Source organism: Lissotriton vulgaris, chromosome 7 (genome assembly GCF_964263255.1).
Source record: "Lissotriton vulgaris chromosome 7, aLisVul1.2, whole genome shotgun sequence".
Taxonomy (NCBI): Eukaryota; Metazoa; Chordata; class Amphibia; order Caudata; family Salamandridae; genus Lissotriton; species Lissotriton vulgaris.
Window position 1 is genome coordinate 1,535,231,988 of NC_141695.1, and position 19,156 is coordinate 1,535,251,143.

Here is a 19,156-nt window from a genome sequence, read left to right on the forward strand (position 1 = left end):
TAAATGCCTCCAAATAGTATTTAATTCACTTCCCGAGCCCCTGGAAGCATGAAAATCACTTTAAACATGCTAATTTTAGCTCTAACATTGATGATCCACCTACAAATGTGAACTGACGATCAAAAATAAAACATTTGAAAACGGGCCATTTTCCACATTTCTGAAGCATGACGTAATGGGGGGGTGTTATCTCTTTTGTCAAAAATCTGCTGTTTTTGCTCAAACATTAAATGCTTCCAAATGGTATTTAATTAACTTCCCGGGGTGAAGAAACCCTTTTTGAGAACTCAGAGTGAGTAAATTGGCCATTTTCATGCACTTTTAACCATTCCATAAATCTTGTGTTTAGGGCCCCTGGAAGCATGAAAATCACTTTAAACATGCTAATTTTAGCTCTAACACTGATGATCCACCTACAAATGTGAACTGACGTTCAAAAATAAAACATTTGAAAATGGACCGTTTTCCACATTTCTGAAGCATGACGTAATGGGGGGGGTGTTATCTCTTTTGTCGAAAATCAGCCGTTTTTGCTCGAACATTAAATGCCTCCAAATGGTATTTAATTAACTTCCCGGGGTGAAGAAACCCTTTTTGAGAACTCAGAGTGAGTAAATTGGCCATTTTCGCGCACTTTTAACCATTCCATAAATCTTGTGTTTAGGGCCCCTGGAAGCATGAAAATCACTTTAAACATGCTAATTTAGCTATAACACTGATGATTCACCTACAAATGTGAACTGACGTTCAAAAATAAAACATTTGAAAACGGACCATTTTCCACATTTCTGAAGCATGACGTAATGGGGGGGTGTTATCTCTTTTGTCAAAAATCAGCTGTTTTTGATTGAACATTAAATGCCTCCAAATAGTATTTAATTCACTTCCCGAGCCCCTGGAAGCATGAAAATCACTTTAAACATGCTAATTTTAGCTCTAACACTGATGATCCACCTACAAATGTGAACTGACGTTCAAAAATAAAACATTTGAAAACGGACCATTTTCCACATTCCTGAAGCATGACGTAATGGGGGGGTGTTATCTCTTTTGTCGAAAATCAGCCGTTTTTGCTCGAACATTAAATGCCTCCAAATGGTATTTAATTAACTTCCCGGGGTGAAGAAACCCTTTTTGAGAAATCAGAGTGAGTACATTGGCCATTTTCATGCACTTTTAACCATTCCATAAATCTTGTGTTTAGGGCCCCTGGAAGCATGAAAATCACTTTAAACATGCTAATTTTAGCTCTAACACTGATGATCCACCTACAAATGTGAACTGAAGTTCAAAAATAAAACATTTGAAAACGGACCATTTTCCACATTTCTGAAGCATGACGTAATGGGGGGTGTTATCTCTTTTGTCAAAAATCTGCTGTTTTTGCTTGAACATTAAATGCCTCCAAATAGTATTTAATTCACTTCCCGAGCCCCTGGAAGCATGAAAATCACTTTAAACATGCTAATTTTAGCTCTAACATTGATGATCCACCTACAAATGTGAACTGACGATCAAAAATAAAACATTTGAAAACGGGCCATTTTCCACATTTCTGAAGCATGACGTAATGGGGGGGTGTTATCTCTTTTGTCGAAAATCAGCCGTTTTTGCTCGAACATTAAATGCCTCCAAATGGTATTTAATTAACTTCCCGGGGTGAAGAAACCCTTTTTGAGAACTCAGAGTGAGTAAATTGGCCATTTTCATGCACTTTTAACCATTCCATAAATCTTGTGTTTAGGGCCCCTGGAAGCATGAAAATCACTTTAAACATGCTAATTTTAGCTCTAACACTGATGATCCACCTACAAATGTGAACTGACGTTCAAAAATAAAACATTTGAAAACGGACCATTTTCCACATTTCTGAAGCATGACGTAATGGGGGGGTGTTATCTCTTTTGTCAAAAATCAGCTGTTTTTGCTTCAACATTAAATGCCTCCAAATAGTATTTAATTCACTTCCCGAGCCCCTGGAAGCATGAAAATCACTTTAAACATGCTAATTTTAGCTCTAACACTGATGATCCACCTACAAATGTGAACTGACGTTCAAAAATAAAACATTTGAAAACGGACCATTTTCCACATTTCTGAAGCATGACGTAATGGGGGGGTGTTATCTCTTTTGTCAAAAATCTGCCGTTTTTGCTCGAACATTAAATGCCTCCAAATGGTATTTAATTAACTTCCCGAGCCCCTGGAAGCATGAAAATCACTTTAAACATGCTAATTTTAGCTCTAACATTGATGATCCACCTACAAATGTGAACTGACGATCAAAAATAAAACATTTGAAAACGGGCCATTTTCCACATTTCTGAAGCATGACGTAATGGGGGGGGTGTTATCTCTTTTGTCGAAAATCAGCCGTTTTTGCTCGAACATTAAATGCCTCCAAATGGTATTTAATTAACTTCCCGGGGTGAAGAAACCCTTTTTGAGAACTCAGAGTGAGTAAATTGGCCATTTTCATGCACTTTTAACCATTCCATAAATCTTGTGTTTAGGGCCCCTGGAAGCATGAAAATCACTTTAAACATGCTAATTTTAGCTCTAACACTGATGATCCACCTACAAATGTGAACTGACGTTCAAAAATAAAACATTTGAAAACGGACCATTTTCCACATTTCTGAAGCATGACGTAATGGGGGGGTGTTATCTCTTTTGTCAAAAATCAGCTGTTTTTGCTTCAACATTAAATGCCTCCAAATAGTATTTAATTCACTTCCCGAGCCCCTGGAAGCATGAAAATCACTTTAAACATGCTAATTTTAGCTCTAACACTGATGATCCAACTACAAATGTGAACTGACGTTCAAAAATAAAACATTTGAAAACGGACCATTTTCCACATTTCTGAAGCATGACGTAATGGGGGGGTGTTATCTCTTTTGTCAAAAATCTGCCGTTTTTGCTCGAACATTAAATGCCTCCAAATGGTATTTAATTAACTTCCCGAGCCCCTGGAAGCATGAAAATCACTTTAAACATGCTAATTTTAGCTCTAACACTGATGATCCACCTACAAATGTGAACTGACGTTCAAAAATAAAACATTTGAAAACGGACCATTTTCCACATTTCTGAAGCATGACGTAATGGGGGGTGTTATCTCTTTTGTCAAAAATCTGCTGTTTTTGCTCGAACATTAAATGCCTCCAAATGGTATTTAATTAACTTCCCGGGGTGAAGAAACCCTTTTTGAGAACTCAGAGTGAGTAAATTGGCCATTTTCATGCACTTTTAACTATTCCATAAATCTTGTGTTTAGGGCCCCTGGAAGCATGAAAATCACTTTAAACATGCTAATTTTAGCTCTAACACTGATGATCCACCTACAAATGTGAACTGACGTTCAAAAATAAAACATTTGAAAATGGACCATTTTCCACATTTCTGAAGCATGACGTAATGGGGGGGGTGTTATCTCTTTTGTCGAAAATCAGCCTTTTTTGCTCGAACATTAAATGCCTCCAAATGGTATTTAATTAACTTCCCGGGGTGAAGAAACCCTTTTTGAGAACTCAGAGTGAGTAAATTGGCCATTTTCGCGCACTTTTAACCATTCCATAAATCTTGTGTTTAGGGCCCCTGGAAGCATGAAAATCACTTTAAACATGCTAATTTTAGCTATAACACTGATGATCCACCTACAAATGTGAACTGACGTTCAAAAATAAAACATTTGAAAACGGACCATTTTCCACATTTCTGAAGCATGACGTAATGGGGGGGTGTTATCTCTTTTGTCAAAAATCAGCTGTTTTTGATTGAACATTAAATGCCTCCAAATAGTATTTAATTCACTTCCCGAGCCCCTGGAAGCATGAAAATCACTTTAAACATGCTAATTTTAGCTCTAACACTGATGATCCACCTACAAATGTGAACTGACGTTCAAAAATAAAACATTTGAAAACGGACCATTTTCCACATTCCTGAAGCATGACGTAATGGGGGGGTGTTATCTCTTTTGTCGAAAATCAGCCGTTTTTGCTCGAACATTAAATGCCTCCAAATGGTATTTAATTAACTTCCCGGGGTGAAGAAACCCTTTTTGAGAAATCAGAGTGAGTACATTGGCCATTTTCATGCACTTTTAACCATTCCATAAATCTTGTGTTTAGGGCCCCTGGAAGCATGAAAATCACTTTAAACATGCTAATTTTAGCTCTAACACTGATGATCCACCTACAAATGTGAACTGACGTTCAAAAATAAAACATTTGAAAACGGACCATTTTCCACATTTCTGAAGCATGACGTAATGGGGGGTGTTATCTCTTTTGTCAAAAATCTGCTGTTTTTGCTTGAACATTAAATGCCTCCAAATAGTATTTAATTCACTTCCCGAGCCCCTGGAAGCATGAAAATCACTTTAAACATGCTAATTTTAGCTCTAACATTGATGATCCACCTACAAATGTGAACTGACGATCAAAAATAAAACATTTGAAAACGGGCCATTTTCCACATTTCTGAAGCATGACGTAATGGGGGGGTGTTATCTCTTTTGTCAAAAATCTGCTGTTTTTGCTCGAACATTAAATGCCTCCAAATGGTATTTAATTAACTTCCCGGGGTGAAGAAACCCTTTTTGAGAACTCAGAGTGAGTAAATTGGCCATTTTCATGCACTTTTAACCATTCCATAAATCTTGTGTTTAGGGCCCCTGGAAGCATGAAAATCACTTTAAACATGCTAATTTTAGCTCTAACACTGATGATCCACCTACAAATGTGAACTGACGTTCAAAAATAAAACATTTGAAAATGGACCATTTTCCACATTTCTGAAGCATGACGTAATGGGGGGGGTGTTATCTCTTTTGTCGAAAATCAGCCGTTTTTGCTCGAACATTAAATGCCTCCAAATGGTATTTAATTAACTTCCCGGGGTGAAGAAACCCTTTTTGAGAACTCAGAGTGAGTAAATTGGCCATTTTCGCGCACTTTTAACCATTCCATAAATCTTGTGTTTAGGGCCCCTGGAAGCATGAAAATCACTTTAAACATGCTAATTTAGCTATAACACTGATGATCCACCTACAAATGTGAACTGACGTTCAAAAATAAAACATTTGAAAACGGACCATTTTCCACATTTCTGAAGCATGACGTAATGGGGGGGTGTTATCTCTTTTGTCAAAAATCAGCTGTTTTTGATTGAACATTAAATGCCTCCAAATAGTATTTAATTCACTTCCCGAGCCCCTGGAAGCATGAAAATCACTTTAAACATGCTAATTTTAGCTCTAACACTGATGATCCACCTACAAATGTGAACTGACGTTCAAAAATAAAACATTTGAAAACGGACCATTTTCCACATTCCTGAAGCATGACGTAATGGGGGGGTGTTATCTCTTTTGTCGAAAATCAGCCGTTTTTGCTCGAACATTAAATGCCTCCAAATGGTATTTAATTAACTTCCCGGGGTGAAGAAACCCTTTTTGAGAAATCAGAGTGAGTACATTGGCCATTTTCATGCACTTTTAACCATTCCATAAATCTTGTGTTTAGGGCCCCTGGAAGCATGAAAATCACTTTAAACATGCTAATTTTAGCTCTAACACTGATGATCCACCTACAAATGTGAACTGACGTTCAAAAATAAAACATTTGAAAACGGACCATTTTCCACATTTCTGAAGCATGACGTAATGGGGGGTGTTATCTCTTTTGTCAAAAATCTGCTGTTTTTGCTTGAACATTAAATGCCTCCAAATAGTATTTAATTCACTTCCCGAGCCCCTGGAAGCATGAAAATCACTTTAAACATGCTAATTTTAGCTCTAACATTGATGATCCACCTACAAATGTGAACTGACGATCAAAAATAAAACATTTGAAAACGGGCCATTTTCCACATTTCTGAAGCATGACGTAATGGGGGGGTGTTATCTCTTTTGTCGAAAATCAGCCGTTTTTGCTCGAACATTAAATGCCTCCAAATGGTATTTAATTAACTTCCCGGGGTGAAGAAACCCTTTTTGAGAACTCAGAGTGAGTAAATTGGCCATTTTCATGCACTTTTAACCATTCCATAAATCTTGTGTTTAGGGGCCGCTGGAAGCATGAAAATCACTTTAAACATGCTAATTTTAGCTCTAACACTGATGATCCACCTACAAATGTGAACTGACGTTCAAAAATAAAACATTTGAAAATGGACCATTTTCCACATTTCTGAAGCATGACGTAATGGGGGGGGTGTTATCTCTTTTGTCGAAAATCAGCCGTTTTTGCTCGAACATTAAATGCCTCCAAATGGTATTTAATTAACTTCCCGGGGTGAAGAAACCCTTTTTGAGAACTCAGAGTGCGTAAATTGGCCATTTTCATGCACTTTTAACCATTCCATAAATCTTGTGTTTAGGGCCCCTGGAAGCATGAAAATCACTTTAAACATGCTAATTTTAGCTCTAACACTGATGATCCACCTACAAATGTGAACTGACGTTCAAAAATAAAACATTTGATAACGGACCATTTTCCACATTTCTGAAGCATGACGTAATGGGGGGGTTTTATCTCTTTTGTCAAAAATCAGCTGTTTTTGATTGAACATTAAATGCCTCCAAATAGTATTTAATTCACTTCCCGAGCCCCTGGAAGCATGAAAATCACTTTAAACATGCTAATTTTAGCTCTAACACTGATGATCCACCTACAAATGTGAACTGACGTTCAAAAATAAAACATTTGAAAACGGACCATTTTCCACATTTCTGAAGCATGACGTAATGGGGGGTGTTATCTCTTTTGTCGAAAATCAACCGTTTTTGCTCGAACATTAAATGCCTCCAAATGGTATTTAATTAACTTCCCGGGGTGAAGAAACCCTTTTTGAGAACTCAGAGTGAGTAAATTGGCCATTTTCATGGACTTTTCACCATTCCATAAATCTTGTGTTTAGGGCCCCTGGAAGCATGAAAATCACTTTAAACATGCTAATTTTAGCTCTAACACTGATGATCCACCTACAAATGTGAACTGACGTTCAAAAATAAAACATTTGAAAATGGACCATTTTCCACATTTCTGAAGCATGACGTAATGGTGGGGTGTTATCTCTTTTCTCAAAAATCTGCTGTTTTTGATTGAGCATTAAATGCCTCCAAATGTATTTAATTCACTTCCCGAGCCCCTGAAAGCATGAAAATCACTTTAAACATGCTAATTTTAGCTCTAACACTGATGATCCACCTACAAATGTGAACTGACGTTCAAAAATAAAACATTTGAAAACGGACCATTTTCCACATTTCTGAAGCATGACGTAATGGGGGGGTGTTATCTCTTTTGTCAAAAATCAGCCGTTTTTGCTTGAACATTAAATGCCTCCAAATAGTATTTAGTTCACTTCCCGAGCCCCTGGAAGCATGAAAATCACTTTAAACATGCTAACTTTAGCTCTAACACTGATGATCCACCTACAAATGTGAACTGACGTTCAAAAATAAAACATTTGAAAACGGACCATTTTCCACATTTCTGAAGCATGACGTAATGGGGGGGTGTTATCTCTTTTGTCAAAAATCAGCCGTTTTTGCTCAAACATTAAATGCCTCCAAATGGTATTTAATTAACTTCCCGGGGTGAAGAAACCCTTTTTGAGAACTCAGAGTGAGTAAATTGGCCATTTTCATGCACTTTTAACCATTCCATAAATCTTGTGTTTAGGGCCCCTGGAAGCATGAAAATCACTTTAAACATGCTAATTTTAGCTCTAACACTGATGATCCACCTACAAATGTGAACTGACGTTCAAAAATAAAACATTTGAAAATGGACCATTTTCCACATTTCTGAAGCATGACGTAATGGGGGGGGGGTGTTATCTCTTTTGTCAAAAATCTGCTGTTTTTGATTGAGCATTAAATGCCTCCAAATAGTATTTAATTCACTTCCCGAGCCCCTGGAAGCATGAAAATCACTTTAAACATGCTAATTTTAGCTCTAACACTGGTGATCCACCTACAAATGTGAACTGACGTTCAAAAATAAAACATTTGAAAACGGACCATTTTCCACATTTCTGAAGCATGACGTAATGGGGGGGTGTTATCTCTTTTGTCGAAAATCAGCCGTTTTTGCTCGAACATTAAATGCCTCCAAATAGTATTTAATTAACTTCCCGGGGTGAAGAAACCCTTTTTGAGAACTCAGAGTGAGTAAATTGGCCATTTTCATGCACTTTTAACCATTCCATAAATCTTGTGTTTAGGGCCCCTGGAAGCATGAAAATCACTTTAAACATGCTAATTTTAGCTCTAACACTGATGATCCACCTACAAATGTGAACTGACGTTCAAAAATAAAACATTTGAAAACGGACCATTTTCCACATTTCTGAAGCATGACGTAATGGGGGGGTGTTATCTCTTTTGTCAAAAATCAGCTGTTTTTGATTGAACATTAAATGCCTCCAAATAGTATTTAATTCACTTCCCGAGCCCCTGAAAGCATGAAAATCACTTTAAACATGCTAATTTTAGCTTTAACACTGATGATCCACCTACAAATGTGAACTGACGTTCAAAAATAAAACATTTGAAAACGGACCATTTTCCACATTTCTGAAGCATGACGTAATGGGGGGGTGTTATCTCTTTTGTCAAAAATCTGCCGTTTTTGCTCGAACATTAAATGCCTCCAAATGGTATTTAATTAACTTCCCGAGCCCCTGGAAGCATGAAAATCACTTTAAACATGCTAATTTTAGCTCTAACATTGATGATCCACCTACAAATGTGAACTGACGATCAAAAATAAAACATTTGAAAACGGGCCATTTTCCACATTTCTGAAGCATGACGTAATGGGGGGGTGTTATCTCTTTTGTCGAAAATCAGCCGTTTTTGCTCGAACATTAAATGCCTCCAAATGGTATTTAATTAACTTCCCGGGGTGAAGAAACCCTTTTTGAGAACTCAGAGTGAGTAAATTGGCCATTTTCATGCACTTTTAACCATTCCATAAATCTTGTGTTTAGGGCCCCTGGAAGCATGAAAATCACTTTAAACATGCTAATTTTAGCTCTAACACTGATGATCCACCTACAAATGTGAACTGACGTTCAAAAATAAAACATTTGAAAACGGACCATTTTCCACATTTCTGAAGCATGACGTAATGGGGGGGTGTTATCTCTTTTGTCAAAAATCAGCTGTTTTTGCTTCAACATTAAATGCCTCCAAATAGTATTTAATTCACTTCCCGAGCCCCTGGAAGCATGAAAATCACTTTAAACATGCTAATTTTAGCTCTAACACTGATGATCCAACTACAAATGTGAACTGACGTTCAAAAATAAAACATTTGAAAACGGACCATTTTCCACATTTCTGAAGCATGACGTAATGGGGGGGTGTTATCTCTTTTGTCAAAAATCTGCAGTTTTTGCTCGAACATTAAATGCCTCCAAATGGTATTTAATTAACTTCCCGAGCCCCTGGAAGCATGAAAATCACTTTAAACATGCTAATTTTAGCTCTAACACTGATGATCCACCTACAAATGTGAACTGACGTTCAAAAATAAAACATTTGAAAACGGACCATTTTCCACATTTCTGAAGCATGACGTAATGGGGGGTGTTATCTCTTTTGTCAAAAATCTGCTGTTTTTGCTCGAACATTAAATGCCTCCAAATGGTATTTAATTAACTTCCCGGGGTGAAGAAACCCTTTTTGAGAACTCAGAGTGAGTAAATTGGCCATTTTCATGCACTTTTAACTATTCCATAAATCTTGTGTTTAGGGCCCCTGGAAGCATGAAAATCACTTTAAACATGCTAATTTTAGCTCTAACACTGATGATCCACCTACAAATGTGAACTGACGTTCAAAAATAAAACATTTGAAAATGGACCATTTTCCACATTTCTGAAGCATGACGTAATGGGGGGGGTGTTATCTCTTTTGTCGAAAATCAGCCTTTTTTGCTCGAACATTAAATGCCTCCAAATGGTATTTAATTAACTTCCCGGGGTGAAGAAACCCTTTTTGAGAACTCAGAGTGAGTAAATTGGCCATTTTCGCGCACTTTTAACCATTCCATAAATCTTGTGTTTAGGGCCCCTGGAAGCATGAAAATCACTTTAAACATGCTAATTTTAGCTATAACACTGATGATCCACCTACAAATGTGAACTGACGTTCAAAAATAAAACATTTGAAAACGGACCATTTTCCACATTTCTGAAGCATGACGTAATGGGGGGGTGTTATCTCTTTTGTCAAAAATCAGCTGTTTTTGATTGAACATTAAATGCCTCCAAATAGTATTTAATTCACTTCCCGAGCCCCTGGAAGCATGAAAATCACTTTAAACATGCTAATTTTAGCTCTAACACTGATGATCCACCTACAAATGTGAACTGACGTTCAAAAATAAAACATTTGAAAACGGACCATTTTCCACATTCCTGAAGCATGACGTAATGGGGGGGTGTTATCTCTTTTGTCGAAAATCAGCCGTTTTTGCTCGAACATTAAATGCCTCCAAATGGTATTTAATTAACTTCCCGGGGTGAAGAAACCCTTTTTGAGAAATCAGAGTGAGTACATTGGCCATTTTCATGCACTTTTAACCATTCCATAAATCTTGTGTTTAGGGCCCCTGGAAGCATGAAAATCACTTTAAACATGCTAATTTTAGCTCTAACACTGATGATCCACCTACAAATGTGAACTGACGTTCAAAAATAAAACATTTGAAAACGGACCATTTTCCACATTTCTGAAGCATGACGTAATGGGGGGTGTTATCTCTTTTGTCAAAAATCTGCTGTTTTTGCTTGAACATTAAATGCCTCCAAATAGTATTTAATTCACTTCCCGAGCCCCTGGAAGCATGAAAATCACTTTAAACATGCTAATTTTAGCTCTAACATTGATGATCCACCTACAAATGTGAACTGACGATCAAAAATAAAACATTTGAAAACGGGCCATTTTCCACATTTCTGAAGCATGACGTAATGGGGGGGTGTTATCTCTTTTGTCAAAAATCTGCTGTTTTTGCTCGAACATTAAATGCCTCCAAATGGTATTTAATTAACTTCCCGGGGTGAAGAAACCCTTTTTGAGAACTCAGAGTGAGTAAATTGGCCATTTTCATGCACTTTTAACCATTCCATAAATCTTGTGTTTAGGGCCCCTGGAAGCATGAAAATCACTTTAAACATGCTAATTTTAGCTCTAACACTGATGATCCACCTACAAATGTGAACTGACGTTCAAAAATAAAACATTTGAAAATGGACCATTTTCCACATTTCTGAAGCATGACGTAATGGGGGGGGTGTTATCTCTTTTGTCGAAAATCAGCCGTTTTTGCTCGAACATTAAATGCCTCCAAATGGTATTTAATTAACTTCCCGGGGTGAAGAAACCCTTTTTGAGAACTCAGAGTGAGTAAATTGGCCATTTTCGCGCACTTTTAACCATTCCATAAATCTTGTGTTTAGGGCCCCTGGAAGCATGAAAATCACTTTAAACATGCTAATTTAGCTATAACACTGATGATCCACCTACAAATGTGAACTGACGTTCAAAAATAAAACATTTGAAAACAGACCATTTTCCACATTTCTGAAGCATGACGTAATGGGGGGGTGTTATCTCTTTTGTCAAAAATCAGCTGTTTTTGATTGAACATTAAATGCCTCCAAATAGTATTTAATTCACTTCCCGAGCCCCTGGAAGCATGAAAATCACTTTAAACATGCTAATTTTAGCTCTAACACTGATGATCCACCTACAAATGTGAACTGACGTTCAAAAATAAAACATTTGAAAACGGACCATTTTCCACATTCCTGAAGCATGACGTAATGGGGGGGTGTTATCTCTTTTGTCGAAAATCAGCCGTTTTTGCTCGAACATTAAATGCCTCCAAATGGTATTTAATTAACTTCCCGGGGTGAAGAAACCCTTTTTGAGAAATCAGAGTGAGTACATTGGCCATTTTCATGCACTTTTAACCATTCCATAAATCTTGTGTTTAGGGCCCCTGGAAGCATGAAAATCACTTTAAACATGCTAATTTTAGCTCTAACACTGATGATCCACCTACAAATGTGAACTGACGTTCAAAAATAAAACATTTGAAAACGGACCATTTTCCACATTTCTGAAGCATGACGTAATGGGGGGTGTTATCTCTTTTGTCAAAAATCTGCTGTTTTTGCTTGAACATTAAATGCCTCCAAATAGTATTTAATTCACTTCCCGAGCCCCTGGAAGCATGAAAATCACTTTAAACATGCTAATTTTAGCTCTAACATTGATGATCCACCTACAAATGTGAACTGACGATCAAAAATAAAACATTTGAAAACGGGCCATTTTCCACATTTCTGAAGCATGACGTAATGGGGGGGTGTTATCTCTTTTGTCGAAAATCAGCCGTTTTTGCTCGAACATTAAATGCCTCCAAATGGTATTTAATTAACTTCCCGGGGTGAAGAAACCCTTTTTGAGAACTCAGAGTGAGTAAATTGGCCATTTTCATGCACTTTTAACCATTCCATAAATCTTGTGTTTAGGGGCCGCTGGAAGCATGAAAATCACTTTAAACATGCTAATTTTAGCTCTAACACTGATGATCCACCTACAAATGTGAACTGACATTCAAAAATAAAACATTTGAAAATGGACCATTTTCCACATTTCTGAAGCATGACGTAATGGGGGGGTGTTATCTCTTTTGTCAAAAATCAGCTGTTTTTGATTGAACATTAAATGCCTCCAAATAGTATTTAATTCACTTCCCGAGCCCCTGGAAGCATGAAAATCACTTTAAACATGCTAATTTTAGCTTTAACACTGATGATCCACCTACAAATGTGAACTGACGTTCAAAAATAAAACATTTGAAAACGGACCATTTTCCACATTTCTGAAGCATGACGTAATGGGGGGGTGTTATCTCTTTTGTCGAAAATCAGCCGTTTTTGCTCGAACATTAAATGCCTCCAAATGGTATTTAATTAACTTCCCGGGGTGAAGAAACCCTTTTTGAGAACTCAGAGTGCGTAAATTGGCCATTTTCATGCACTTTTAACCATTCCATAAATCTTGTGTTTAGGGCCCCTGGAAGCATGAAAATCACTTTAAACATGCTAATTTTAGCTCTAACACTGATGATCCACCTACAAATGTGAACTGACGTTCAAAAATAAAACATTTGATAACGGACCATTTTCCACATTTCTGAAGCATGACGTAATGGGGGGGTTTTATCTCTTTTGTCAAAAATCAGCTGTTTTTGATTGAACATTAAATGCCTCCAAATAGTATTTAATTCACTTCCCGAGCCCCTGGAAGCATGAAAATCACTTTAAACATGCTAATTTTAGCTCTAACACTGATGATCCACCTACAAATGTGAACTGACGTTCAAAAATAAAACATTTGAAAACGGACCATTTTCCACATTTCTGAAGCATGACGTAATGGGGGGTGTTATCTCTTTTGTCGAAAATCAACCGTTTTTGCTCGAACAATAAATGCCTCCAAATGGTATTTAATTAACTTCCCGGGGTGAAGAAACCCTTTTTGAGAACTCAGAGTGAGTAAATTGGCCATTTTCATGGACTTTTCACCATTCCATAAATCTTGTGTTTAGGGCCCCTGGAAGCATGAAAATCACTTTAAACATGCTAATTTTAGCTCTAACACTGATGATCCACCTACAAATGTGAACTGACGTTCAAAAATAAAACATTTGAAAATGGACCATTTTCCACATTTCTGAAGCATGACGTAATGGTGGGGTGTTATCTCTTTTCTCAAAAATCTGCTGTTTTTGATTGAGCATTAAATGCCTCCAAATGTATTTAATTCACTTCCCGAGCCCCTGAAAGCATGAAAATCACTTTAAACATGCTAATTTTAGCTCTAACACTGATGATCCACCTACAAATGTGAACTGACGTTCAAAAATAAAACATTTGAAAACGGACCATTTTCCACATTTCTGAAGCATGACGTAATGGGGGGGTGTTATCTCTTTTGTTGAAAATCAGCCGTTTTTGCTCGAACATTAAATGCCTCCAAATGGTATTTAATTAAATTCCCAGGGTGAAGAAACCCTTTTTGAGAACTCAGAGTGAGTAAATTGGCCATTTTCATGCACTTTTAACCATTCCATAAATCTTGTGTTTAGGGCCCCTGGAAGCATGAAAATCACTTTAAACATGCTAATTTTAGCTCTAACACTGATGATCCACCTACAAATGTGAACTGACGTTCAAAAATAAAACATTTGAAAACGGACCATTTTCCACATTTCTGAAGCATGACGTAATGGGGGGGTGTTATCTCTTTTGTCAAAAATCAGCCGTTTTTGCTTGAACATTAAATGCCTCCAAATAGTATTTAGTTCACTTCCCGAGCCCCTGGAAGCATGAAAATCACTTTAAACATGCTAACTTTAGCTCTAACACTGATGATCCACCTACAAATGTGAACTGACGTTCAAAAATAAAACATTTGAAAACGGACCATTTTCCACATTTCTGAAGCATGACGTAATGGGGGGGTGTTATCTCTTTTGTCAAAAATCAGCCGTTTTTGCTCAAACATTAAATGCCTCCAAATGGTATTTAATTAACTTCCCGGGGTGAAGAAACCCTTTTTGAGAACTCAGAGTGAGTAAATTGGCCATTTTCATGCACTTTTAACCATTCCATAAATCTTGTGTTTAGGGCCCCTGGAAGCATGAAAATCACTTTAAACATGCTAATTTTAGCTCTAACACTGATGATCCACCTACAAATGTGAACTGACGTTCAAAAATAAAACATTTGAAAATGGACCATTTTCCACATTTCTGAAGCATGACGTAATGGGGGGGGGGTGTTATCTCTTTTGTCAAAAATCTGCTGTTTTTGATTGAGCATTAAATGCCTCCAAATAGTATTTAATTCACTTCCCGAGCCCCTGGAAGCATGAAAATCACTTTAAACATGCTAATTTTAGCTCTAACACTGGTGATCCACCTACAAATGTGAACTGACGTTCAAAAATAAAACATTTGAAAACGGACCATTTTCCACATTTCTGAAGCATGACGTAATGGGGGGGTGTTATCTCTTTTGTCGAAAATCAGCCGTTTTTGCTCGAACATTAAATGCCTCCAAATAGTATTTAATTAACTTCCCGGGGTGAAGAAACCCTTTTTGAGAACTCAGAGTGAGTAAATTGGCCATTTTCATGCACTTTTAACCATTCCATAAATCTTGTGTTTAGGGCCCCTGGAAGCATGAAAATCACTTTAAACATGCTAATTTTAGCTCTAACACTGATGATCCACCTACAAATGTGAACTGACGTTCAAAAATAAAACATTTGAAAACGGACCATTTTCCACATTTCTGAAGCATGACGTAATGGGGGGGTGTTATCTCTTTTGTCGAAAATCAGCCGTTTTTGCTCGAACATTAAATGCCTCCAAATGGTATTTAATTAACTTCCCGGGGTGAAGAAACCCTTTTTGAGAACTCAGAGTGAGTAAATTGGCCATTTTCGCGCACTTTTAACCATTCCATAAATCTTGTGTTTAGGGCCCCTGGAAGCATGAAAATCACTTTAAACATGCTAATTTTAGCTATAACACTGATGATCCACCTACAAATGTGAACTGACGTTCAAAAATAAAACATTTGAAAACGGACCATTTTCCACATTTCTGAAGCATGACGTAATGGGGGGGTGTTATCTCTTTTGTCAAAAATCAGCTGTTTTTGATTGAACATTAAATGCCTCCAAATAGTATTTAATTCACTTCCCGAGCCCCTGGAAGCATGAAAATCACTTTAAACATGCTAATTTTAGCTCTAACACTGATGATCCACCTACAAATGTGAACTGACGTTCAAAAATAAAACATTTGAAAACGGACCATTTTCCACATTCCTGAAGCATGACGTAATGGGGGGGTGTTATCTCTTTTGTCGAAAATCAGCCGTTTTTGCTCGAACATTAAATGCCTCCAAATGGTATTTAATTAACTTCCCGGGGTGAAGAAACCCTTTTTGAGAAATCAGAGTGAGTACATTGGCCATTTTCATGCACTTTTAACCATTCCATAAATCTTGTGTTTAGGGCCCCTGGAAGCATGAAAATCACTTTAAACATGCTAATTTTAGCTCTAACACTGATGATCCACCTACAAATGTGAACTGACGTTCAAAAATAAAACATTTGAAAACGGACCATTTTCCACATTTCTGAAGCATGACGTAATGGGGGGTGTTATCTCTTTTGTCAAAAATCTGCTGTTTTTGCTTGAACATTAAATGCCTCCAAATAGTATTTAATTCACTTCCCGAGCCCCTGGAAGCATGAAAATCACTTTAAACATGCTAATTTTAGCTCTAACATTGATGATCCACCTACAAATGTGAACTGACGATCAAAAATAAAACATTTGAAAACGGGCCATTTTCCACATTTCTGAAGCATGACGTAATGGGGGGGTGTTATCTCTTTTGTCAAAAATCTGCTGTTTTTGCTCGAACATTAAATGCCTCCAAATGGTATTTAATTAACTTCCCGGGGTGAAGAAACCCTTTTTGAGAACTCAGAGTGAGTAAATTGGCCATTTTCATGCACTTTTAACCATTCCATAAATCTTGTGTTTAGGGCCCCTGGAAGCATGAAAATCACTTTAAACATGCTAATTTTAGCTCTAACACTGATGATCCACCTACAAATGTGAACTGACGTTCAAAAATAAAACATTTGAAAATGGACCGTTTTCCACATTTCTGAAGCATGACGTAATGGGGGGGGTGTTATCTCTTTTGTCGAAAATCAGCCGTTTTTGCTCGAACATTAAATGCCTCCAAATGGTATTTAATTAACTTCCCGGGGTGAAGAAACCCTTTTTGAGAACTCAGAGTGAGTAAATTGGCCATTTTCGCGCACTTTTAACCATTCCATAAATCTTGTGTTTAGGGCCCCTGGAAGCATGAAAATCACTTTAAACATGCTAATTTAGCTATAACACTGATGATTCACCTACAAATGTGAACTGACGTTCAAAAATAAAACATTTGAAAACGGACCATTTTCCACATTTCTGAAGCATGACGTAATGGGGGGGTGTTATCTCTTTTGTCAAAAATCAGCTGTTTTTGATTGAACATTAAATGCCTCCAAATAGTATTTAATTCACTTCCCGAGCCCCTGGAAGCATGAAAATCACTTTAAACATGCTAATTTTAGCTCTAACACTGATGATCCACCTACAAATGTGAACTGACGTTCAAAAATAAAACATTTGAAAACGGACCATTTTCCACATTCCTGAAGCATGACGTAATGGGGGGGTGTTATCTCTTTTGTCGAAAATCAGCCGTTTTTGCTCGAACATTAAATGCCTCCAAATGGTATTTAATTAACTTCCCGGGGTGAAGAAACCCTTTTTGAGAAATCAGAGTGAGTACATTGGCCATTTTCATGCACTTTTAACCATTCCATAAATCTTGTGTTTAGGGCCCCTGGAAGCATGAAAATCACTTTAAACATGCTAATTTTAGCTCTAACACTGATGATCCACCTACAAATGTGAACTGAAGTTCAAAAATAAAACATTTGAAAACGGACCATTTTCCACATTTCTGAAGCATGACGTAATGGGGGGTGTTATCTCTTTTGTCAAAAATCTGCTGTTTTTGCTTGAACATTAAATGCCTCCAAATAGTATTTAATTCACTTCCCGAGCCCCTGGAAGCATGAAAATCACTTTAAACATGCTAATTTTAGCTCTAACATTGATGATCCACCTACAAATGTGAACTGACGATCAAAAATAAAACATTTGAAAACGGGCCATTTTCCACATTTCTGAAGCATGACGTAATGGGGGGGTGTTATCTCTTTTGTCGAAAATCAGCCGTTTTTGCTCGAACATTAAATGCCTCCAAATGGTATTTAATTAACTTCCCGGGGTGAAGAAACCCTTTTTGAGAACTCAGAGTGAGTAAATTGGCCATTTTCATGCACTTTTAACCATTCCATAAATCTTGTGTTTAGGGCCCCTGGAAGCATGAAAATCACTTTAAACATGCTAATTTTAGCTCTAACACTGATGATCCACCTACAAATGTGAACTGACGTTCAAAAATAAAACATTTGAAAACGGACCATTTTCCACATTTCTGAAGCATGACGTAATGGGGGGGTGTTATCTCTTTTGTCAAAAATCAGCTGTTTTTGCTTCAACATTAAATGCCTCCAAATAGTATTTAATTCACTTCCCGAGCCCCTGGAAGCATGAAAATCACTTTAAACATGCTAATTTTAGCTCTAACACTGATGATCCACCTACAAATGTGAACTGACGTTCAAAAATAAAACATTTGAAAACTGACCATTTTCCACATTTCTGAAGCATGACGTAATGGGGGGTGTTATCTCTTTTGTCAAAAATCTGCCGTTTTTGCTCGAACATTAAATGCCTCCAAATGGTATTTAATTAACTTCCCGAGCCCCTGGAAGCATGAAAATCACTTTAAACATGCTAATTTTAGCTCTAACATTGATGATCCACCTACAAATGTGAACTGACGATCAAAAATAAAACATTTGAAAACGGGCCATTTTCCACATTTCTGAAGCATGACGTAATGGGGGGGGTGTTATCTCTTTTGTCGAAAATCAGCCGTTTTTGCTCGAACATTAAATGCCTCCAAATGGTATTTAATTAACTTCCCGGGGTGAAGAAACCCTTTTTGAGAACTCAGAGTGAGTAAATTGGCCATTTTCATGCACTTTTAACCATTCCATAAATCTTGTGTTTAGGGCCCCTGGAAGCATGAAAATCACTTTAAACATGCTAATTTTAGCTCTAACACTGATGATCCACCTACAAATGTGAACTGACGTTCAAAAATAAAACATTTGAAAACGGACCATTTTCCACATTTCTGAAGCATGACGTAATGGGGGGGTGTTATCTCTTTTGTCAAAAATCAGCTGTTTTTGCTTCAACATTAAATGCCTCCAAATAGTATTTAATTCACTTCCCGAGCCCCTGGAAGCATGAAAATCACTTTAAACATGCTAATTTTAGCTCTAACACTGATGATCCAACTACAAATGTGAACTGACGTTCAAAAATAAAACATT